At 33.7% G+C, this 26,710-nt stretch overlaps 1 protein-coding gene across 3 annotated transcripts in view; it reads left to right on the forward strand.

The window, feature by feature from the left end:
* The window catches only part of LOC143145038 (octopamine receptor beta-2R), a 109,996-nt gene that overhangs the window by 18,788 nt on the left and 64,498 nt on the right, over window positions 1-26,710 (forward strand). For 2 of the 3 annotated variants that reach the window (XM_076308059.1, XM_076308046.1), the window contains exon 2: window positions 25,710-25,760. The exons of the other annotated variant lie outside the window; for it this stretch is intronic. The gene's annotated coding sequence lies outside the window, so the exon portion shown is untranslated. The remainder of the gene's footprint in view (window positions 1-25,709; window positions 25,761-26,710) is intronic. 3 annotated transcript variants of the gene reach the window in all.

Consider the following 26,710-nt stretch of genomic DNA (forward strand, 5'->3'; position numbering starts at 1 on the left):
CAGCTGAGTGCTATCAATAAACATCGCCATGCGAACTTAATTCGGATGCTGCGGGCTGCACTTAGAAGCTCTCGAACTCGGGCTGGACCGATGGCTGTGTGAATTATGCTTGGAATTGGACGCGAATATACGACACACAGCTGCTGGGGGGCGATTGTTTAGAAACTGTCCAAGAGTTTGACACGCGTGGGTTCCGATGATAATCCAAAGGCTTTTCTAAACAAGATGTAACTTCAGTGTAGACTATCTATCATGAGTTTGAAACTGTCACCGTGTGAACCTGACACCAGGATCGCTTTATCGACATCTGTACGCAAGGTTTCTTGTTACACCCGAGGATGAGGAAACTGTTGTCACTTGGTTGGGATTGTTGCAGTGATTTTTGCAGATTTTCTTTCACGGGACTAGGAAATTATCAACTGTTGGAAGTTTTCACGTTTATTCTTAGTCCGTTCTTCGAACTAATTTTAAACCCGTTCTTCTTAATGTTAGCTATGAGGATATTGATCGCTTTAAAGCAACTCTTGGTCCTTACACCTTGGACATAAACTCTTACATTTGTAATTAAGATAAGGAATTACTCGAATTCAACCTTAATCTTTGCGGATGCAATACTGCACATACATATACGTTTATTTTTTAAATTATTTTAACATGGAAATAACTATTGTAATTATAAACGAATATTCAAAAGTAAATTTCCCAGTAGTACAATAGGGCAACATTTTTATAAGTTTGAAAGGTATTAGGAGTTAATATTAATTTCAATCTTTTATAATGATTTGTAATGTTAAATGAGCGAAATCTTGAAAAAATGTTTGTATAAATCAGATGAGGGTATCTCGAGTATTTTGTTAGTTCTAAATAAATATTTGTACAAACTTTATTTGAGAGAGGATAATGTTTCACTATTGAAATTAGAGGGTTATGTGAGTTTAAGACCGTTGCGAATAGTTGGCATACCTAATCAGCAGTAGTGACTCCGAAAACTGCGGGAAAAGACCAAAATGTACATTCTTGTCCATAAAAGGACTATACAATCTTAGATAACTTCAAATAAAATGCTGGTGTCACCACATTTATCAGAAAAGTATTGATTTAGAGAAGTAAATTATTGGAAACACTTAGAATATGTTTCGCGTTATAATTTTATTTCACTTGTAATTAAATCCAAATAAAAACTTTTGTGAAGAAAATAAAGTAGCATTAGTTAACATTTGAAGTTTGGATAGCACGTTCTTTTTTTATGTGCTAACGTACTGACCTATGAATGCCATTTCGGTCAATTTGCATCGCCATGGAATTGTATACAAATCGACTATTTTAATTTGAATAAGTCCTGATCGATTTGCGGCTCGTGCACCCAATAGCGTCATCTAGGATTATCTGGCGTGTAGAATTTCCGGAAACTAGAAGTTGCGCTTGAATGGTTTACGTAACAATGTACACATTGTTTTTGCGCTTCGACCCTCCAGAAATGGAATATGTACGACAAAAGCTATTATATTTGCACGAATGAAGCGAATTCTCGTATGATGGATGAAAAAAAAAAGTTCAATTCGTACCAGCAAGATCTGTCGTTTGCATTTTTCAATCTCCCGGCGTAGAATATTCTATTACGAGAAGTAAATGGAACGACTCGATTTCCTTTACGTATAATTATCGAGATGTTCTACGTATGCATCGGTATTAATGGACACATGGTTGATCTCATCACTAAAGTAGGGATCAACTCTTTTAGCATCACCAAGATCAAACGGTTCTCTTTGCTTTCCCAGTTACACTTTCTCTTAAGCTTTCTATAGTCTTATAGTTAATGGTTCTCAACGTATCATTTATAATTAGTGTTTTCAAAGTAAGTCAACGTTTAAGGGTGTGTGTATTTGAATCAGAATTTTAAACGAAATTTACTCAACTATACGATCAGATTTACGTGCCTATTAGGTTGAGAGACGCTGTTACGTGTTGCACCACTATACCGTAGTAAAAAGGAACGAAGTAAGAGTCGTTCCATGAAGCTTTTAATGCATGGACAATGTAAATATTTACTCGTCAAGGTTAGAGTATGCATTGTATACAAGAATCCTGGAAGTAACGTAATATTTGCACAATTATGATGTATTGCTTAATGCATTACTGCATCCGCTTCACTCTTATTGCACTCCAGCTTTCAGATATCCTGTCTACAGTATTCTAGGAAATTAACTACCATCAAGTACTACAGTTTGTAAATCCTTTATATAACTGTCCTTTTTTATTTTTTAGTATTGAAAAATATTTCCCTTTGTCTTGATATTTTCCCAGAAATAGGTTTTAACCATTACTTTAATCAGTTAGATTAAATAAAGTACGTGGTCGTAACCATTATTGGTTAATTATTGGAACACTATTACGTGTGTAAATAAGTGACAAGTATTTTTGAGCAGTCAGATAATTGACCGTTATTAATGTTTATTTATCGTGTTGTAAAATATAGGTTTAGTCATGAAAATAGAAGGAATCATGTCTATCGTTGGTTTGATGATGTAGAGGAACAAGTTAAATAGTATGACTGAATCTATTTTCTCACGTCATTACTCTCTTTCGTAAATGCGGCCATGCAGTTGTTGCAGTCTCTTGCAATTAGTATTTCGATCGTTTTACAGTCAAACTTTTTGAGTCGAATTTCTCAGAATCGCTATTAGTGGTAGGAGTAGTGACCGAACGAACGCATAGAATTGCACAGCTATTAATTTCGTGTTAGTCTGTCAGGTTTGGCACGAAGATGGTAAATGTGTTTCTATATCGAGGTGGAAAGTTTGTTGATGTGTGAAGCATTCATTGTGAGTGACAGTTCTTTTGATTTGTCCGAGGATATTTTGAAATTTCTTAGACAGTTGTGAAAGCCAAGAACCTAGGTCCCAGTAAGTTTAAAGATTTTATTTTTCTCAAAGCACTAAATTGCTCACTCGTAAAAGTATCGTCGTATTTTAAAGTTTACATTTCAAATTATTCGAAAAATTCATATTCTAGGATCGCTTAAAATTCACGTTTTAGAGAAATATTTATTTACGTTTACGTTACGTTCACTATGGATGTTGGACTCTTGACATTTTCAAATATTCCTTACAAGTTCGCTTGTTCGACAATGAATGAATTTGTATATCAAAAGCACCAAAGGTTCGCGTTTTTAAACGTTTCGAAGTTTACATTTCAAAAAACGTTCGATGTGTGCGTATTCAAAAATTCCGAACCTTCCTTGAAAATAACACAGATTCGGGTACGTACCGGACAATACGGAAAAGTTTACATTTCGAAACTCGTCCAATATTATCTAACGTAAAATTTCGTATTATTTAAAAAATTGTTATACGAAACCCGGCTAACGTTGAGGAATTATTTCATTAAAATGAATATATTATACAATGGAACTGTTATAAAATGAATGAAAATCTGAATGCGATGGAGCCTCGTTACGTCAAGTATGAAAAGATTCTGTTGTATTTGGAATTAACACTTTCCTATGTTTCGTATTCTGATAAGTATTGGATGCATTCTAAAATAAACTCCACGATTATCTCTGCACGGGCGTATGCAGATAAAATGACCTAGAAATGAATAATTCGTGACCGCGGAAGCTGCCAACTTAGTCCGTGGCTCGATATTAATTGCTACAAGATGTCGTAGCTGCTAATTGTGACGATTTTGTGAAACACGGTGAACTTTGCATTCTAAGATTCCTTAGGGTGTACGTTTGGCAAGTGCTGGTTTATTACACCTTCTGGATAGTTATCCTTGAAAATAGAAATTTATAATTTCATCGTTTTCATTTTCCAATTTTGCGACAGAATCTCCTATTTAAATTTTCAATCATTCTACTCATGTCTAATTTGCTAATGACCAGAATTTTCTACTTCCTCGACAGAATTTTCCATGATTTATTTTTCTTGTCAGTGTGTTCTACTAGAATGTTCTACCTTCTCGCGAGAATTCTCTTCCTATTTAAATTTTCGATGTTCGTATTAGAAAAACTACTTCAGAACTAAACCAGCTCCTTAAACAGTATACTCTGGGCATCGGCTAATCTCGTCAACACCGATACCCTTAATCCACCCCTAATCCGCGGCGCGAAGGCGACACCAGCAACGTACTCGCGAAGGCTCACGGAAACGGACAGACTTGAATTTCATACCACGAAAAACGACAAGTCTTGACGGAATTTTGTTCATAAAATACCGCTGATAAGGTTTGGAGAATAAATTCTCCAACTGTCGTGGGAAAAAAGGAAGGGAAAGAGACTCGTTTAACGAAATGAAGAGAGAAAAAGAGGCTAACGAGAATCGATCTCTTCAACTATCATTATATTTAACTTTTAATCGACTCTGAATTTTAACGACTTTTTAACATTTGATTAGCATCTGATTCTAACGAATGTTCAATGTTGCGAACAGACGCGAGTGTTATTCGGTTTAACGACTGCTCGATGTTTGATCTCTGGTAAAGTTTAATGATCGATTTATTACTGTATACAGAATGTTGGAAAATCAATAATATAAATTTTGGATATAGTAGTCGTCAAAACGAGGAAAAAAATGCTGGGAAATGGGGATCTAGAATTGAATAATTTCTGAGCGATCAAGAAGTTATCCTCGTGTGTTTTCTTTGGGTTATTTTCACTTCTTGATGATATCGATTGATAAAAGGTTTCAAGGATTATCAGCTTTTTTAAATTAACGATGAAAATTGTTTATTTATTTATTTCTTTACGCCTATATTACCATACACCATTTATAATGATAGAAGAATATTAATTTAAATACGTGAAAAATGAAGAACAAAGCTATCATAACGTCAGAAAGAGAAGGAAAGAATTGCGAGTAAAAGGTAAAAAAAGTCGTTGTTCAATGAAATATGAGAAACAGTCAAATGATATTAAATTCTGTGAATCAGAAATGAATTGAAGAATTTCTGAATTGCTTCGCTATTAATTGCCTTTGTTGTTGTTTTTTGCATTTCAAAATTATAAATGAAGGAATTCATTTGTCACTAAAAATATTCCAGTTAAGAGTAAATGACACGAGGATCGTAAAAGAGATATAAGTTTAGAGAAAACTTTAATTATGATTTATCCTTTTATGATAACAGAAAATTCTAACCGAATTAAATCTTAGAATGTCAAAAACTTATGGATATTATAAGTAGAAGTTAAGTCAATAATAACAAATAACTGTGAATTGCCTTTGCATATTATTTTTACCATTGTATATTATTTCGTTCTTTTTTTCTTACTTAGTATCTCGCTGATTGTAATATTATTAATATAGAAGTTATTTCGAACTCTAGTTTTTCTCTACACATTAAGCAAATATATTCTTAAGTCTATTATCAAAATGTAAATTCACATGACACTAAATTACCTACTTGATTGATTATCATAAAAAAAACATTGTGTAAAACAACTGTCGCTCGTTCTTATCTACTTTAAATACGAGCGAGAAACAATTCATTAAGTTTAACATTGTTAGGTGGTAGTTTATTTTTAGAATAGGACAGTAATAAATGAATAATGACAAACAATAAGTGGCTCGTAATGTAGTGTTTATCCAAAAATAAATCGCGAAACTATTATAGACCCCACAGGCCCATTTATAATGGATACAGTGGAAGCGGAAAATTCAAACAGTGCAATGATGATTCTGACTACTCGTTGGCTCTCACTACTTAAATTTATGCTTCGACCTGTTCCCTCGAGATATCTGAATTTGCATTCCTTGCCTACAACTTTTGAGCCAACTCGTCGCGAATACTTGCGTATTCAAATCAGCGCGATCCAGTTTTTAATCATTCTAGAAACTCCCGTAATATATACTTCATTTTCCGCAATATCTTCGTCGCACTTATTGAAAAAATTAGTAAAATTGTGGGGGGAAATTTTAAATTTACAATTCAAAATGGGAAAATGTTGGAAAGGAACGTCAGATGAAACGAAGGAAATACTTTACATGATAAAAGATTGAAGGAGTGTGAAATTATGAACATTGGAAAAAATGTTGAAAAATTTGAACAGTTGAAAGATAAAAACAACTCCGTAAAAACAAAATTGTAAATGGAACTTTTTGAAAATATAAACGTTACATACGAGATGAACCTCTTTATTATATTAAATAAAGAGCAAAATTGAACAATTTTTACAGTGTGAAAATTAAATTCCGAAATTTGATTGAAAATATTGAGGATGATCTGGTTTTTAATTATTTGGAAAATTTCTTTGAAAACATATTCCAGTAATGTTGTCACTGTATTTGTTGAAAAACTTGGTAAATTTGCATTGAAAATTACACAAGTAAATTACAAATTTGCAGTTCAAGATAAATAATTCTAAATTTTGAATTACACCCGCGAAATTATAAAAGACAATTTAAAATTTGAATGTGATCAACGTGTTTAATTATTTTTTTTTTTATTACTCTGGAACATTTTAACATGAAAGGTAATTTGATTGCTATTTTCTTCTATATATGCTACTGAATTCTTGTGCAAGTATTAAATGACGTGTTGTAGATTCGATTCATAGTTAATTTTAATTCTTGTCTTCATCTGTCAATTTCAATTGTCAATTTTATGCTTCTATTTTCGTTTTACATAATAGAAATTTGACATAAAATTTTTTCAAAAAGTTGTGCCATTTTCATTCACGAAACGCGAAAATATTTGCCATTTTCTTCCACAACAATTCCCGAATTGTGTTTTATTTGAGAAATTATGCAGTGGGAGTATTCGGTATTGCAATTTTCACTTTGAGCGGGACGAAAATTTCAGTTATGAAATTTCTCGAAAATTTCATTTCTAAACGTTTCGCACAACTTTGATTTAATTTTAAACGGGGCGCGAGAGCGAACATAATTTTTGACGATTGTTTCGAAAACGTGAAAATCTTCGTCGCTGAAAAACGTAGGAATCAAATTTCAAAGTCAGTAATTATGTATTCAAGGATCGAAGACGCACGGGAATTTATTTTCATATCATGACAAGCTGCGATTTTCGCGCACGCTCGCTGCCAAAATCGCATTAAAATCGAGATAGAGCATACAGAGACACTCGTGTCATTAAAATGATGCATGGCTTGCGTCCAAAAATGCTGCGAGTTTGGGCAGCGACTCAAAATATGCTTTTTCCGGATCGTGAATTTTTATCTCGTTAATTGGTGAAGAGGACTGAATCGTTATTAAACATTCTTGATAAATATTTATAGTAATTTTGAATGAGACAACTTATTAATTAATTTATTTTATTTAAGTAAGTAGGAATAGATTGATGGATTTTAAATTATTTGAATGGATAATCTCAGAAATGAAACACGAGATAAACGAAACTTGAGAAAATTTAATAAGATTTAAAACATTGATCGTGATAAATGTAATAAAATTATAAAAAATTTAAGCACAATTAACTCGATTTAAATGATCATTCACTATTCATTCACCAATTTAGAAAAGTTTGATTACATTTATTAAGATTTCGTTCATTTCACGTTTCTAATATTCTTCACCAATTTGACAAATTTATAAAATAACCATTTTGTCAATTTTGTCGAGGATTCGTTACACAAGAGTTCTATAAAATTTTTATCTCACGATAAAATCTTCATTTCATTTTCATTTTCATCTTCATTTAAAACACGTTGAGTAATGGCACGCTAATGCATAAGTATACAAATTATAAACAAAAGATAATGAGAAGTGGAAATGCAAGAAGGTGAGATCCAAAAGACAAGTTCGTTACAAGTTTGTTGTAAACCAAAAATTGTTATTGACTACAATAAGGGAAAAACAGCGATTGATCTCTCCGACCAAATGAGTGCGTGCAGCAGTCCATTGCGGAGAACAATAAAATGGTATAAAAAATTAGTATTGGATCTTTTTTTGAATACTGCCGTTGTAAATGCATTGCACATATTCCGAAGTGTAACGGGAAGAAAAAAATCAATTACAACATTCCGGAAACAATTAGCAGATATGCTCGCACGTCGTTCACACGAGGAAACTCCAATCAGGGCCGATACAGGCAGAATGATTCATAAATTTGAAAAGAAGGAAGGAAAGGCGCGTAATGTTCGAAAATATTGTATTGAATGTTATAGCACAAATACAAAAATATTCGAGCGTGCGTTAGCGAGCAAACTAACAAAACAGGTCGTCACTTATTGTAATATGTGCAAATCTCAACCGCACCTTTGTTTAAAATGTTTTAATAAACTCTATTAAAATTGTAACAACAATTTTTTAATCCTTGACAATGTCAATTTCACGTACCAATGTCGTCCAAACGAAAAGTTCGCTGTCAGTCCCCATGGAGTGACGTCACCTGAATGAAAAGTTCACTGTCAGTCCCATGGGACTCACGTCGCGCTCAACGTGTTAATATTCACGTTTACAATTTGATTAAAAATTTTTTCTTAATCTTGTACTTCTTCGATAAAGATTGTTTCACCGTTTACAAACATTTGTTATTTTCAAGAACATCTGTAAACGTTCAAAAATATTTGCAAAGAGACGCAGGTTTTAAAGGTGAACACAAATTTGAAATTTGAAACTGGAAGAAAAGTTTTACATATTTGAAAACTGTAAGAAACTCTTTGAAACGTTTCACAATTGGAAATATTTAGAAAACTTAAATACTGGAAGATAATTTTGTAAGATATGAAAATTGAAGAAAATTGTAAGATAGTGTTATTCGTAGTGGAAGCTGGAAAAATTATTTATAAAAGGTAATTGTTGAGTATACGTTTATAGTAGAGAGTCTGTATTATCATGAAGATTACAGAAAAATATTTCTAATAGGTGACGTATTGATTTATCTATGTGTATTATAAATTTATTCTACTGTTCGTTCGTTATCGTATCGATAATCCGTAGTCATGTCTTTATCAGTTATAAGATCTGATACTAAACATTATTTTTCTATTAATTCGATACGTTGGTTCTTGTAATATATTTTGCAAAACCTAACAATAAAAATTTAACTGCAATAAACGGAAAGACAGTTTAGACAGAAATCGAAATAACAAAGATGTAAAGAAATAAATACGTTGAACTTATTCAGGGAAATTTTCTTACGAAACGTACGCAATATGATAAATGTTAGAAAAATATAAAGAAACAAGAATATGATACATTGAACTTGTTCAAGAAAACTTTTTTTCTACATTGTACCGTGCACAATATGTAACAAACAGAAAAGTGGAAATCAACCTGCAAGAAGCAATTCCTGTGGGAGATAAAAATTCAATTGAATCCATTTTAAAACTGCTGAAACCTCTGAATGGTCGAAAGTTTCCGAGCGTTGCAATTCCGAACTACGCGAATCGTCGAACGAACGTAAATCGATTCGCGACATCGACAAATGAACGTTGTGCTGCACCTAACTCGTCGACACTAACTTGTTCTTCTCATTATCAGATCCTGAACAGTGAATCACAAACGCGATTTAGCTAAAAATAGCGGGAAACGAAGGATTGTTAATTACCGAGGTGTTGTTTGTTTCTAGGAACAGCTGTTCGCCGGATACTGTAATGCCAAGAGTCAAAGCATGGCAATGACAAAAGGTATCCCAATTTACGACTGTGTACTCACTTAATAGATTCTGGTAATTAATCTAAACACCGTGTACCGAGGACGGTGAATGACAAACTGGCATTTAACAATAGAATTGTGTCAATGTAGTCGTCTATAATTAAAAAGTAATTTCTATTCGTAGAACACGCTAATCTCTGGTATGGGTGTACCGAGTATTGTCTTTGTTCGATGATTCTACGAAAATGATCGAAGGGATAAAAGTTGGGGAGTATTACGAGAGAAAAAAGTTGAAAGAGTATTGGAATGTTGAACGAGAATGTTGAAGTATTAATGAAAATCTGAAAGTAGATGAAACGTTGGTGAAAGAATTTCGATATTTTTGAACGATGCGGTAGTGCAAAGTGATGCAAATTGTTCATTTCGAAATTCTTGATTGGAGAAAAATTAGAAAAACTTTTTTGGTGGGAAATGAAAATTGGAAAAATAGACGAAGGATTTGTATATAAGAGGCGTAGTTTATTTTACCGAATTACTACAGAATAAATTGCACACCTTGTGCACAAATTTTTCACGATTTTTAAGAGCAAATATTCCTTAAATTTATAATGTAAAAAAGTATGTGGAGGGTATAAAGAGTACGCTTATGATCACGAAGAACTTTATCCTTAAAATTGAAGTAATTATGACAGAGGGATAGAGGATTTTTATTTTGACGACAAGAGAAAGTTGCAAAGGAACATTTTGCAAATAATAGCAGTTAAAAGCGAACCTGAGAGAGTACAAGAACTATGACTGTAGAGTGACTTCTGGCAGGAAATTGTCGTTGAAAGTTTTACTTTTTTAATGAGATCCGTGCTCTTTAATGACGCTGTGAAATTATTTCAGGAGATGAAAGTTAGGAAGAATGGTAGAAAAAAGCACAATTTTTGAAGCGAATAAAAATTAGGAGAAGAAGTTAGGGAAGTTTTAAGAACTGAAAAAAAAATGTTGCACGCAATGAAAAATTATAAAGGGATTGCTAGGTTGCGAAAATTAAGAAGAAATCTTTGAAAATTTTGGAAACTATGTTCTTGTATAGGATGCAAGTTGAAAAATGAATTCTAACTTTGTAAACATAAAATTAAATTTTACCAAAAGTATTCAGTTCACGATTGAGTTATTTATTATTCATTGTTTCGATGTTATTGAATATACCGAGTATTTCCACAGTAAGGCCAACATGTTGAATGAACAATTGAAATATTGAAAATTTATAACGAGCAATGATGTACAGTTGTAAATGTAATGTAACGTTGAATAACTTCATTTATTTCCCTCAAATGGGACCGATTTATAGAAATTTGGGTAAATGACGTTTGAAATTTATGAAAAACATGCTTCTGTTAACAAATTTACGTTTTGTAGTTTAGTATGGCGAATGCTATTGAATAATATTATGTAGAAGTTTGTATGTACTATTATGTGATTTAATGAAATGTTTAATATAATTCGGGTGTTATTGAGAACACAATATATTATTGAATTCTGGTGTTTTATTCATGCTTTATAATTTCATACATTAAGTTGTTTAACATTGATTATTTCATTTAAAAAGTAAAGTTTATTACCTAAACAATTATTAAGTTATAGAGTTAATATTTGATAATGTAGTGCGATAACCGAATAAATAATAACTTTATTTATGAATGGAATAATATGCAAAGAGGTGGAACACATCTTAAGTGTTTTTAAGGTGCTGTTTTTAAACCTAACCTTAAATTATGAGCTTGTGTCTTCAAAACGAATGAGATACACTTTTAAAGTTTCTTCTATTTCAGTGACACTCTGTACGAAAGAGAGTAGGTATTCGTCTCAAGTGAATAATAGCCAATCGAATAGTTATAGGTCATAATAAAATGAACAATTGGTCATAGTGATGTTAGCGTCTCTTTAGCCCACGTTTCTGTGGTCTTTAAAGTTCACGTTATCCGGCATTCGCGGTCTACTGTTAAGCGTGATTCAGAGTTGATCACTGTTTATTTGCAGTAATAATAACAAACGTTAACGATGAATAATTGTACGAACGAAAATAGCGAATACTTTGGTTACAAATGTTCATCTAAGAAAATAAATACGGAGAGGGGGAGGGTGGAGCATTTGGAAAATAAATTACGCGAATAGTATTATTTCAAAGTGGAGGTATGTAAACGATGGATGAATCACTACATTTTAGTCATATTATTCCATCTTTCAGTACAATAATAATTCCCTTTGGAAAGATTATAACAGGTTGATGAGCAGTAAATGTCTCCTTTTTCGATAAAATGTAAATGTTAATGGAATTATTTTAAAATTACTTTCTCCATGTAAAATGTAACCGTTGAAATTTATAGGTTTACGTATTTTTCCAATTAATTGAAAAACTTTTTCAATTAAAAAGCTCTTTAAACATTATTCTTCGAGATTTTTCATTTTTCGATCGTTTATTTTATAAAACAGGATCGTGATGCTTATCGAAATGACATTTTTTTATCGATTACGAACACAAGAATCGTGCTAACATTCTAAAGACAAGTAGAATGTTTTCTTTTACGTAACAACATTACGAGTTAGCTAAATTTTCGTGGTTTCGAGCACATATCACTAATCAAGCTCCGATTGTCCCCAACTTCTCGCTCTGCTGTTACTACGTACAATACCTCCGTTTTAGAAACGAAGTGGTAATTACTAGAGAAATTAAGCAAACCAGATCCACTATGGTCTGGCCGAGATTCAGTAAATCCAGTTACTCGACAAAGGGACAGAGAAAGGGACATAATCGTCTGGCAGACGACTCGAAGTTTTGTCTGCTACAGCAAATATTCCTAGAACATGTCAGAAATTGAATTTGAAGAATAAAAAATTTACCATTGCTTCTAATGACGAATTTACAGTGTATGAATTTATAGTATAATAAAAAATACTATAAACTTTTGTAGATTGAAATAATATATACAATAGAGCATTATTATTACGTATCATAATACTGCATTTATTATTATCGTTACATACTATAAATAATAGTATCGTAATATTAATTGTAATAGTATTATTTTTATTATTATTATTATTATAGAGTACATGAATGTTTTCAAGGTCATTTCGAGATTCACTTATTCCTTTTTTTTATAAAATAATTATCTGCTAAAAGAACCTAAAAAGTATTTGCTCATAATGTTATTAAAATAAGTTGACTTCGAAATGATCTTAATAGTCATCCTAAACGAGACATACTGCAGACCATAGAAATAGTAATAAAAATAACCGTTGTATACCAAGATAATAATATCACAATGCTTTGATAAAAAATGTTTCTGTATTTCGTAAACCTTTTTTGTGAAATATACGATCTTCGAAATAATATTTCTTTCTCTAGAAGATAATTTTCAGTATAGCAACGCAATCATTCGAACTCGACTAAATATTAGGGGGACCGGAAAGTAATGTCGTTTCCTTACATTAAATTCAAACACATAAATTTTTAACGAGTTTTTATTTTTAATCAATGATATAATCACCCTCATTATCAACAACCTTTTGCCATCTAGTGTGCAAATTTTCAATGTCGGATCGATAAAAATCAATTGGTTTTTGAGCAAAATATACAGAGATGGCATTTTGAATATCATCGAAATTTGCAAATCTTTTGCCACTTAGAAAGTGTTGAAGCGATCGGAATAAATGGAAATCCGATGGTGCAACATCGGGCGAGTATGGTGGGTGAGGCAGTACCTCCCACCCCAATTCATTAATTTTTGCCAAGGTTCGTCTTGCGCAGTGCGGTCTTGCATTATCGTGTTGCAGAATAACGCCTTTTCTGTTGACAATCGCTGGCCACTTTTCAATTAAAGATTTATTTACACGATCTAATTGTTCACAGTAAAGGTCTGCATTCACAGTCTGTCCAGGTTTCAGCACTTCAAAATGAACAACGCCGCGAATACTCCACCAAACACACAAAAGGGCCTTTTTGGGGTGTAAACCTGGCTTAGCAGTACTTTGTGGCGATTCATTTGGAGAGAGCCACTGCCTTTTGCGTTTTGGATTATCATAAAGAACCCACTTTTCATCTCCGGTGATCAAGCGATCAAAAAACGCTTCTGTATTGTGCCGTTGAAGCAATAAGTTGCATGTGGTGGATCGGTTAGCCTTGTTCTCTTCGGACAGATTATGCGGGACCCAAACACCTGCTCTGCTTACTTTCCCAATCTGCTGCAAATGTTCTTGGATGGTCGACCAAGGTTGGTTAAGACTGTTTGACAATTCCTCGATTGTCTGACACGGATTTGCTTCCACTTCCGCACTTAACACGTCATTGTCTAACGTTGTTGGTCTTCCTGATCGATACGAGTCGGAAAGATCAAAATTACCGGATTTGAACTTGGAAAACCACCTTTGGCATTTACGAACGTCTAATGCATTTGGATAAACATCGCAAATGTTTTTGGTAGCAACTGTTGCGTTACTACCCTTGCGAAACTCAAAAAGCATGCAATGCCGGATATGTACCTCTTCTGGTATTTGGCTGGCCATTTCACCCAAAATTGTAAAGAAAAATTTTAAATTTAATTATTTACAACTAAACAAGTCACTATAACCTCAGAATGTCTTTGCTACGACTTTAATGTACACAATGAGCTGACAAATGACAATCAAATAGTGACATGCGCAGAAACGACATTACTTTCCGGTCCACCTAATATTTCTCTACGAAAATTAAATAAGAAACGTATTGAGTGTAAGAATGAGAATATTTCGGAAAAGATATCATGCACGTGGAATTCGTGTGTGCATTCATATCACCGCATTAATTGATGGTAGCGAGAGTCCTCGAATACAAAAATACCGCGTCCTCGATGGCCAAGAGAGCAGCGAATTGTTCAAAATTTTCACGAGGAGCTTTGTGCACTCTGTCGAATTTTCCTCCAGCTGGCTTAACGATCACCGGGGACTTACCGTTTCTCCAATGTGGCGATGTTCCAGTGTTAATCGACCGATCACCGGGGAATCGCCGTTCAAACCTATTCGGATTAGTGCGCGAGCGCTTCGCAAAAACTACGATGGATGGCGCTCGTCGTTTCCGGGCTAATTCTTCGTGCGACGAAAAATATCCGATGCTCGCGGTTATCCGTGACATACGATTGAATAGAAGCTACTTCGTGGAATGAAAATAATGGAAAATTTAAAAAAAAAATGTAGAGTCTCGAAAGAACCAAACCTTGAAAAAAAAGAAAAAAATGGAAATAATCGATAGTGTGATTTTTGCGCCGATGTATTCAATCGAGGCTCGTGAATAAAGATAATTTACAACGTATCGATTCTTTCTTGTAAATCTAGCATTGGTAAAGGTACGAATGAAAGAGATATACAGGACAGTTTTGTGTATGAAAAATTGTGGAAGTTGGAAAACCACGGAAAACGAAAAATTGATGGAAATGAAACATTTCGAGAATTGTAGTAATAACAATAATAATAATAATACGTCTTTAGTTGTATCGGAGTTGTGTACAATATAAAACGAAGCATTGAGTAAAAAATAGTATACAGAAGTAGAGGTAAACACGCTGTTATAATGCTGCTATTGACTTAACCTATTAATAAATCCTTATTGCACCGTAGTTGTATATATAACATGAAATGAGGTATTAAACAAAAAGAAACAGTGTATAAAAGTGATGATAACCTATTAATACATTTTCATTGCGTCAGTATTGTATGTAACGAAGTATGAAATGAAGTATTGAACGAAAACGAACGTGTGTAGAAGTGTAAAGATAAGCATACGTAATGACAGAGACGAAGTAGAGCTGCATATACAGGGTGTTCAAGATATTAGTTCCTAGTGTCTCTTTCGCAAATGGTGGATTTTAGAAAAAAATGGAAGAGCAAGGAGTTTCATCGTTTTTTTAAATGCGACACAATCTTTAGGAAAAATTTTTTAAATTCGTAACGGTGACCATGATACGGTGATGTGGTGATCTTTTTAAAATTAATACAGTTTAATAAACAAAAGAGGTAGAAACGAAGAGAATATTGTTTGAGGAGTTGGTAAGACATTTATTTAATATCGTGTCAATGTTTCCACATTGAATAACCTTAAATAATATGTTCAGTATGATTCCCATTTCGTGCAAGACACTTTTTTACTATTGTTACCATTCATTTACCAAAACGATTATAACTAATTACGCGCCATACTAATTATTACGTTCTTAATGTTGCCAGAAATGTTATTAAGATAAAGTTACCAATTTCTCGAATAATGTACTCTTTATTTCTACTTTTTTTGTCTATTATACCTTAGCATATAATAGGTCGTGGAATTTTTCTTGGCTGTTAAAAATGTTGTTAAACATATCCCGAATATTGTATCGCATACAAGAAACGGTGACTTCTCTTTTTCAATTTCGTTTCTAAAATTTACTATTTGTGAAAAAACCGCCGGGAACTGGTAACGTGAACATTGTGTGCATTGTTACTAGTCTAACCTCGAAAGGTTCCCAAACACGCTGAAAAAAATCTCGCAAACGGGACATCCGAGCGTGTAGAAAACGACAAGACCGAGAAAAAATCGATTAACAGTGATGACAGGCCCTAACACGCGAATAATCCGCTCGCGTGATGTTTACACGCGATCCGTCCATCGGAAGGATGCATTTGCATGCGAACGCGCGGAAAATCCTAGCTTCCGATTTGATTTGAAAGGTATTATGCCGATAGTTCCAGCTCTTAAACACCTGTTGTAATTCCATCAAATTCGCAGTCACTTTTCGCTCGCTTCCGGGCGAAATTATATTTGAGAAATTCTCTGGAGGCTTTGTTTTCAAGAAAATTGAAAACTATAACATTTGTAACGAGTGCACAGTCACAGCAGAGAGTATTGTTTCTCCTCCTCTCAATAAAAGAGTCGTTCAAAGTTTGATCGTACGCTAAACTCATCTTCAAGTCTTTCAAGACTCACGAAGATGCGTAAGATTTATCATCAAGACATTCACGATTCATCGTTAATACGTTTACGACTCACGATCAAGACTTTCAAAATATTCGTGACTCGTCGAGATTTTCGACATATTCAATACTCATCGTCAACACAACTTTCAAGAACAGTTGGTTTCGAATAATATTCGAAGCAATTCGAAATTAACCTTGAATCTCTTCAAGACGAAGATTCGAATGTTTATCATCAAATACCATATATTTTCTCAGTACTCCAACTGTACTAGATGCGTACGTGTAATAACAGCCTACATGTAATAATAGCCCACGTTACTCACCAACAGTTGTTTTCTTCATTTCGTTTCATTGAAAAGTGTCTAGTTAATTATCGTCTTACTTACATATATACATTGAATTTTTCACAAGTCCCTCGAGGTTCTTCAAACAGAATGTTTCAAGATTTTGAATCCTTTACGACCAATTTTTACAACAATAGACTTCCCCTGTGGGATTTCAGGAAAATTTTCTCCATAGCGTTCCTTACAAGTGTATCATTTATAGCATCATACCATCCCATCTTTAGAACATTGATGACTCCTACACACCAATTATAGCGAAAAAAATTCTAAGATCACACCTATAAAAGTAACCTCGAGGAGCGGAAAAGAACTATAAATTGAATTCACCGATGTACTCATACGAGTTACAAGTTCAAGTATTTTCACACGGTTCAGATACACGTCTTTGTTTAAAATAGCGGTTATTCTTCATCGATAACATTCAATTCACAACGATCCACAGTTTTGACCATTCTCAATTTTCACAATTTTCAATTAATTCCTCAAATTCCATTGTCAAGCTGACGTATCTGAGAATAAATATTATTATTGGATACAACTCACAGAAAGAAAGTGATAACAGTACTTTTGACTTTAAATTTGTTCTCGGCATACTTCGGCGAAAATAAAAAGTGTTTATGGTTCGGAAAGGAAATACGTAGTTCTCGCATCATGTTTGTATGATCTTTTTCGTTCAGAAGTTTCAACCTCACCTTTCCAGATACGTGTACGTTTAACGTTTAAATAAATTTTAAATACGTTAACGTGGGAATAGCTATTCAAATTGCGAATAATAAATTGAGATATTAAAATTAGAAGAGATAAAAATTTGGTGAGCTATTTTTCTTGCACTTTGTATACCATGAGGTCCGTAACACACAGTTTTGGTGATTCGTAACTTCAACGATCTTCAATTAATTCGGTTGATATTATCGAATAAGCATGAATATATTGCAAAGGAGATACATATTCGGTAAACTCGTAAATTTAACCCTTAATTGCAGATACGGTGTCTGACAAATTCCACGTGTTTCATTCTTTAACATTGCTCCTGGCACAAATTTTTCTGAAACTTTCCTCTACAAATACTTTCTTCTCTTTTAGTGATCTCAGTCACGTGCAAAAGTGACACCATTCTCAAATGTTTGCAGCTCAACTTTGATCAGTCTTGAACAAACGTTAGAAAAGTTATAAATAATTATGACTAGTGCATTCAGAAACGTTACTTAATGTTTTTTCCTAAATTTTAAAGAATCGAATAGCGATGTTGAAAAGGATGGAAATGTGTAGAAAACATAAATGAGCAAGACTTTAGTGAGATTGATGGTAATCTTGAATGTAACTTCAAAAATGAAGATGAAGACGAAGTAGAAGATAACAGTGATGGTACAGATACAGGCAAAAAGCAAAATTATTTCTGTTTAAAATATATAATAAATTTAAATGGAGAAAGAAGGAACCTACGAGAAATATTCGTATTCTGGATGGTAATATTATACGATTTACCCCTAGCATGTGTAATTGTAGATGATAATACTAATTCTATCAAATTTTTCATTAAATTATTTTCCATCGAGATGTAGGACATGACCTCGTTATAAAATGAACGAATAAAAAGCACAAGTGAGTGTTATGGGAAATAATTATATACGACAAAATCATTATTATAGAATTGCAAGCTTTTTTGTAATTACTACAGTCAACTACGATTTGTAAGTCTCACGATGAAGATAGAAAAAGTATCGTTCCTACGGATAGAAGAGGCAAGAAGATATTCAAAGCGGTTATGCCCCGAGACCGCTTCCTAACATTGTTAACTACTTTACTATCGGTAAATTTCTTCGCATGTTTATACAAAACGTCAAAAATTCATACACGGTTTATAGCAGAGTCTACGCGAATGAAACATTGAATCGAAAAAGCCAATATGCTTTCAATGTTCTCGTAAAATATTGCGTAAACTGCTGTTTTGACTGGAAAAAAGTCAAAAACTCTGCATTCATGGTGCATGTGCAAAGTTTATTATTTTCAAATTTTAGAATCATGTTTTTTTATTTACTTATTAAATCTTTACGTTCACTGTATTACGTTAAATAAAAATATATTAGTTTTCATATAAATATCACACTGCGCGTATTACACTATTAAAATTAAAAACGAAAACAAGTTTTCTATATTTTGCAGCATTTTATATCCTATTTACCTCACTGTGAAATATTTTCGAATAAAAGTATGCAATACGTATCGTGATTCATTTCTATGTATATATTAATTAATACCATATTAATTGTCTGAATATTTAATAACGATGTTTTTATCACCCAAAGATTGGGTGTCCATAATTAAAGATTAAATAAAAACAGTCGTCAGTCAGCGAATACGCTCTATGATACAGCAAGAAAAAAATTTAGAATCGTTCATCGAGGGTGGGAATTTTATCGCGAACAAAAGGAAAATATACGATGACATCAAGTACAGTCAATGCTAAGGTTCGTGTCAGCTGCACTTCGCCACGTGTCTTGTCTCACCGATCCATGGACAATCGATGCTGTGCAATTGACCAGCAGCTCTTTTATTTACCGCGCCAGTAATTACAGTCCGCGCGATCGTGCTCGAAATCAGTGTTCTTGAGAATACGCCTGCATAAGCAGCCGCGATAATCGAATATCGTTAACGAGGCTCAATGTTGCGTTTTTATAATCGAACTTGAACACAAGCGCGTTACAAGACCACGATTCTAAACGAGTCTAACGAGTCGAACAGTGGATCAATAGTGATCGACACTAACCTCTTTGAAAATTTTGTGAGTAAGGTTACGACTGATAGAATATTTTATACCTATTCCAATGTTAGAAATTAATTTCGAATACTCGTGTACTCGAATACTATTGTTCGAATATTTGTGTACTCGAGTACCATTGTTCGAATAGTTGTGTACTCGAACACCATTGTTCGAATAGTTGTGTACTCGAATACTATTGTTCGAATATTTGTGTACTCGAGTACCATTATTCGAATATTTGTGTGCTCGAACACCATTGTTCGAATAGTTGTGTACTCGAATACTATTGTTCGAATAGTTGTGTACTCGAACACCATTGTTCGAATAGTTGTGTACTCGAATACTATTGTTCAAATATTTGTGTACTCGAGTACCATTATTCGAATATTTGTGTGCTCGAACACCATTGTTCGAATAGTCGTGTACTCGAATACTATTGTTCGAATATTTGTGTACTCGAGTACCATTATTCGAATATTTGTGTGCTCGAATACTATTGTTCGAATATTTGTGTACTCGAGTACCATTATTCGAATATTTGTGTGCTCGAATACCATTGTTCGAATACTCGTGTACTCGAATACTATTGTTCGAATAGTTGTGTACTCGAGTACCATTATTCGAATATTTGTGTACTCGAACACCATTGTTCGAATATTTGTGTGCTCGAGTACCATTATTCGAATATTTGTGTGCTCGAACACCATTGTCGAATAGTCGTGTACTCGAATACTATTGTTCGAATATTTGTGTACTCGAATACCATTGTTCGAATACTCGTGTACTCGAATACTATTGTTCGAATAGTTGTGTACTCGAGTACCATTATTCGAATATTTGTGTACTCGAACACCATTGTTCGAATATTTGTGTGCTCGAGTACCATTATTCGAATATTTGTGTGCTCAAACACCATTGTTCGAATATTTGTGTACTCGAGTACCATTATTCGAATATTTGTGTGCTCGAGTACCATTATTCGAATATTTGTGTGCTCGAACACCGTTGTTCGAATAGTTGTGTACTCGAATACCATTATTCGAATATTTGTGTTCTATGTTCGAGTATTCCAGTATTCGAATGTTACGTTTTAGATTAACCTATTCAGAACGGTCTGCGAACAGTTCTCTCTTTCTTATCGGCCGAGAAAGTTATTCATTATTTCATATTAATTTTTCATACAGAATATTTGCGTTGTAACTACTGGAAATAAAAAGAACTTGAACAGAAACTGATACTGTCAATTTCGTAGTCAATAGTCTCGGTACAACTTTGTGGATCGTTTCCATTATGTGTAAAAAAATGAGTCTATACTCGGATTAGAAATTTACTATTTTAGAAATGTATAGTCAGACGGCTATAACAGACATGATTAGGATGGCGTATATGTAGGTACATCTGAACAGGTCAAGGGCCTCGAAGGAAGGCACGAGTACGAATATATTTCTTCGATTCTGAACGGTTGCAAGGAAAATTCGTTTCTAGAACATTTGTTTATTAGACATGGGCATTTTCTTCGCAGACATTTGATCCTTACGATAAAATTGCAGTGGCAAAAACGGGACCCAATCATCGAGACCGCAACGGTTTATCAGGAATAATCCACAAACGCACGAAAGCTTCCAAAAATTCCACTACTATACTCGAGTGACGAGTGCAAAAACTGGAAAAACTCCAGAGTTGTCAAATCTATGACAACTTCGACCAAGCGGACACGATGTCGTGTAACATCATTATTGGAAAATTTAATTATGAATATTTATTTGCAATTTCTGTGGTTACTTTTATGATACAGTACTTGGAATAAATGAATGATTAAATGTACATATGTATGACAGAATCGTCGAGTGCCTTCGTAGTGGCCTCGTTGATGTCAAGAAGTGTCAAGAAACCCATGTTATTCAGTCGACGAAGACTTACTTTCATATTTATTTGATACCACATGGCGGTTAAAAATTTATACCTGTTACTATTAATAGATACGTCATAGATTGGTTCTATCACCAATGACCAGTATAAACAAGGTAGAGGGAACTATAAGTACAAATTTTATTGGTTACTGGAACTCGTGAAAAGCATCAAAAGTAGGTCTTCGTGAATAGAACTCGTGTGAAATCTCCGAATTAATAGTTCTGGAAATATTTAAATTTCAGAGTCGATAGTATTTCACTTGTACGTTTTGCCGATTTCTTTTCCAACTCGAGCTGAATTTCTGTTCTCGGACATTTAGTTGCAGTTATTTCGAGGTCATCTCACTTTTCTTTAAATAGAACTTTCTATAGCACGTTATAAAGTCCAAGGTAGCATTTTCTATAATCTTGTTTAGCGCTATCTATATTCTTCTACAAGTAGCACGTGACATATATGTTGGGCTAATAGAAATAACTGTTGATAAAATATTGGCTTTGACCATGAATAATAGATAAGTTCTCTATATTTACCCTGGAGTTATAGACAGTAATTTAAGTCGATACACGATACATGTTGGTATACAGAAGTTGTTCAGTAAGTATACAGTCGACGATTTGTTCACGTTTTCCCTTTATTTCAAATTTATGATCTTATGATCGCATATACATAAATTTATGAATTATGATCACAATTATGTGCAAAGATCACCTTCTTGGGCATTTTATAGTAACAAGCTTCTGTGGTTTCCAAACAGGATACAATTAGCGATGGATGGTAATGTACTATATTTAATTCTAAAGTTACGCAACAGTTAAATCATGCTACGGAAATAATTAAATCACCTAACTTAAATTGAATTACGTATCACTAGAATAATTAAAGTTAGATTGTTATTCGTTTTTAACGTTCGTGTTATTATTGTGTCCGATTGTGTCGTTCGCGATGCGAAAATGTGATTCAATTGTCCGATGTAGATTTATGTTTTACGTGGCTTTAGCGTTTATCATTGCTCAGTGCTGGTGGAGATTATTACATACGATTGGGGTATAATTTTATCAGGGGGGGGGGGGTGGAAATGTTTCGTATTTTTGACGAAACGTAAAAGAGATGGCTAATTTTCTTTTTCATAACTGATTTGCATCAAGAAACGAAGTAAGTTGATTTATTCGTATCATCGAATGTACCTTGAACTATCAACGTCATTGTCATTCGACTCGCGTCATTACCAATATCGCTTTTCTCAAATCACGTGTATACGTACATACATCCCCGTTTATAAATATTTAGACATTCGGTATTTTTCCGTAAAAGAGAGACGAAAATCGTTTCGAGAAAGGTATGATTCTTAAGCGCAATACTTTTGTCAATAATACGACTTTTCGATGTAACCTTTTTTATATTATTTTTAACAATTTTATCGTCCTACGACGATATTTAATTCTAAAATTACGCAGCAGTTAAATAATGCTACTGAAATAATTGAATCACCTAACTTAAATTGAATTATAACCCTAACATGAAAATTATTTAAATTTTGTCTTCATTTTAAAGGTAACCTTAACTCATTGATATTATATTTCGTTCCGATATGGGCACGAGTAATTGTTACGTTTACAATGTAAACAATATCGAATGGAAGAATATTCCTTCGAGTTCTTCGATAAATTTGTAATTTAGATTAATTTCTCGACGTATGCAGATTATTCCACGGCCGATGATACGGTCCAGAATCCGCATGCGGAATATCCTGCTTCTTGATGCAAATTGATCATAAGATTCCTAAACTATCTCTTGTTGTAACAATAAACTAAGCTCTGTGATTCTGACGGTACGTGGGATCCTGGATCGTTGAGGAATCTCAAGCGTCCTTGTTTTCAAGACAATGTTGGAAATCTTCACGGCTCAAGGAACCAACATCCTATCGTAAATTATTAACAATACCTGGCCTCGATTAGTTTCTTTTATCGTGTATTTCACGAGCCCACCGACTCTGTCAACAACAATAATACTGTTGCGTTTGTAACTACCATTTATCAAGTAATTTTACCGAATAGTGTAGCTATTAGTTTAAATGTTTCCTGCCATAACTTATTCGTATCACTAATGGTAGAAAAGTAACGAACGAATGCACTCTTGCCAACGAAATGTTCAATCGTGTCAGTTTCTATATACTTCGGTCTTCGTTACGATCGTAACGCGATCTAACTAAATTATAACCGAAATAAGAAACGAAACACAAGAACGTATAAAAAATAACGACTTTTGTTGTTTCGATCGTGCGATTTTCGATCATTTTTAACTGTCCAACATTTTATTTGAACGGTCCGAACGTGCAATAACTGAGACTAGGAAATAAGGTCACCGTGAATCCATGCTTGTATGAATTTTTTAATTACTTTTACCCATACAATTCTTTTTTGAAGTTATTCGCATTAATAACAGTCTATGGGTACATGTATTGGCAGTTGGTCGTTTCAATCTATTCTTTGAAAAATTCCAAGCGTTTAAGAATATTTATATAATTTCAAATATTGCACGAAGCTCGAATGTTTTTAGAATCGCGTGAAATTTTGAAGATCTTGAAAAACCTCGAAAAAATTTAGAATATTTTGTAGATCGTGCAAACGCTTGAAAATGTTAGGAAATCTTGAGAATTTTAAACGAGCTTGAAAATTTGAGAAAATCTTGGAAATTTTTAGTAAGTTCAACAATTTTGGAAAATTTTTCAAACAATCTTGCAAGTTTTTAAATCTCTCGAAACCCTCGGGGAAGTTTCGAAGTTTTAGAAAACATGTAACGTCTTAACGAGTCTTGAAAGCGACGTATCTCTTGACAACTTGAATCCGAACGGTTCAATCGAGAAAAAAATAATTGATTCGTGCTCTGATTTTCAACGTGTTCTCTATTTCTCCTTCAAACATGACTTCAAACTTCTCCTCCCACTCACGTGGTAACACCTGGAAATTACACTCACAAATCGAGCTTTCAACAGCCTTCGCGTGCGCGAACGGCACGAGGTCGATTCGCGAACAATCGATATTCACAGCAATTCAGAGCCAGGAGCAATTGTTTCGTTTGCGAATTGATTTTCCGCGTTAACCGCTTCTCGATGGACTGGTTGATGATTCGATTCCCAACATTGAGGCTGTTGTTCGGCAAATTTGTTTTGCGAGAATTCCGACTTCTTCGGGACAATTACAATTCCTGTCGTTGTACATTCAACGGAGAAGTGATAAGCAAAATAGATTAAAAGACAACCGTCTGTAATTTATGAATACTTACCGTTATTCTTTCAAGGGGAGCATAATAATGCAATAAAAAACGATGGACTTGCTTCAAAAGTAGCAATAATAATAAAATATCATGCCCGCGAGGAAGAAAATACCATAAAAACTGACATTCATGGAGGGAATGAGTTTCGTTGGGTTGTTCTAACAAATCGTGATTCTTATCACCATTTATACGCGCATGTTTGGAAACGCGTCTGACATTTTTGCAAAACGAACTGGGACGAAAGACCAATTCTGTGTCAACAAATTTCCCGTAATTTTCGAGCTCGTGTACAAATGACATTTCTGTAACGTAAATTTGCAGAAAGTTAATGGTTAGGATTACGATGGAAAATTAACATATGTAATTTCCAAATATTTGCATATGCGTTTTTAATTATTTTTTTGAAGACTTCTTTGCAAAAAGGTTGGAAACATTTGTTTATTGTTACAAATTAAAGAGGATAACATCAATAAAGCAGTCGAGGTATAGCTGAATCATTGTTTACAAAGCTAACCACAACTATAATTAATAAAGTTGGGTGTAGGTTATATTTTTATGAAAAGAAGAATTGTTTTTCACTTACAGATATATAAATGTAAAACAAGTAAAACTAGAAGTATTGTACATAAATATGTAAAAGATAGGTAGTAGTTAGAACCTCAATTGTGTTGTCAATAAAAGTTATCGTAAACAATTATAAGATTTGCTTTGATAAGATTCACTGTAAAAGAAAAATTGAAAATTTTAACATACATATAATAATAATATAATTGTATGGGACCCATAATTTCTCAATATTCCTAATGGTATCTAATTTGTCTATTGAAGTGCATTAATAGTAACAAATAACTCGATCCTTTGTATCTTATATAAAAAAAGGTAATTTTTTATTTACAGGGTGTTGGCAAAGGCCCCAAGCGTTTCGACTTTCAAAGCAGAAGAATTAAAGTAAGTTGTACATATATATATGTGTGTATGTATATATATGTATACAGTAGAACCACAAGTTACAGAAGAAATTTTGAAGAGATATATCGCCTATTAAAATTACACAAAAGAATCATTAACGATTGAAAATCAAAATGCTACTCAGGGCTTTGATGGTTTATAAAATTTCTTTCCTAACTTCCTGAAGAAGTTTTGCTAAATTTTCGACAGATACTCAATAAACCTAGCAAAAGCTGGCGAACCATTAGTTCCCTAAAATAGATTGATACCTGCACTTAGACGAAAGAGAGCCGTCTGGCGAGTAATCCAATCTGGCTGTTACTCCATCGAAGTACTTCAAGGTGTTATCACGTGTTGGAGGATCATTGTTACGGAGTGGTTTAGAACATTGTATGACACGATATCAGACGGCATTTCTTTCGATCCACCACCATTAAAATGTCGGGATGTACACTTTATATTATTAGGATAAAAAGGGACGAGCATTCGATTCGTTGATAAATTTCGTTTTTCCAATCAGACGAAATCCTTTTATGGTTTGAATAGAGAGACTGCTTCCCAAAAGCTCGTCAGTGTCAGTAATACCTTCAAAGAACTCTTTCCTATCGCGCATAGTGGTTCGAGATCCACTTAGCGACCACACAATGGGAACTTTGAAAACTTTTCAATAGTTTCGACTCTCAATAGTAACATACGTAGCACCATAAATTTAAATCGATGAAAACACTATTCCTGATGCTACAGCCTGATCAAGATTAACTGACCGCTCAAGGCTATCGTGGATCACCTCACCGCTTGTCTTTTTAATCTACAGGATCTCTGTACCATTAAACAGGTCAGCTGACATAAAAAAGAAAAGTAGGATTCGTGACTGGCGCGGTTCACAATTGAGTAAAGTAGCCTTGAGAAGGTGATCCTCGATAGATTTGGAACGTTAAGGTTTAACTGAT

Source organism: Ptiloglossa arizonensis, chromosome 1, assembly GCF_051014685.1.
Source record: "Ptiloglossa arizonensis isolate GNS036 chromosome 1, iyPtiAriz1_principal, whole genome shotgun sequence".
Lineage (NCBI taxonomy): Eukaryota > Metazoa > Arthropoda > Insecta > Hymenoptera > Colletidae > Ptiloglossa > Ptiloglossa arizonensis.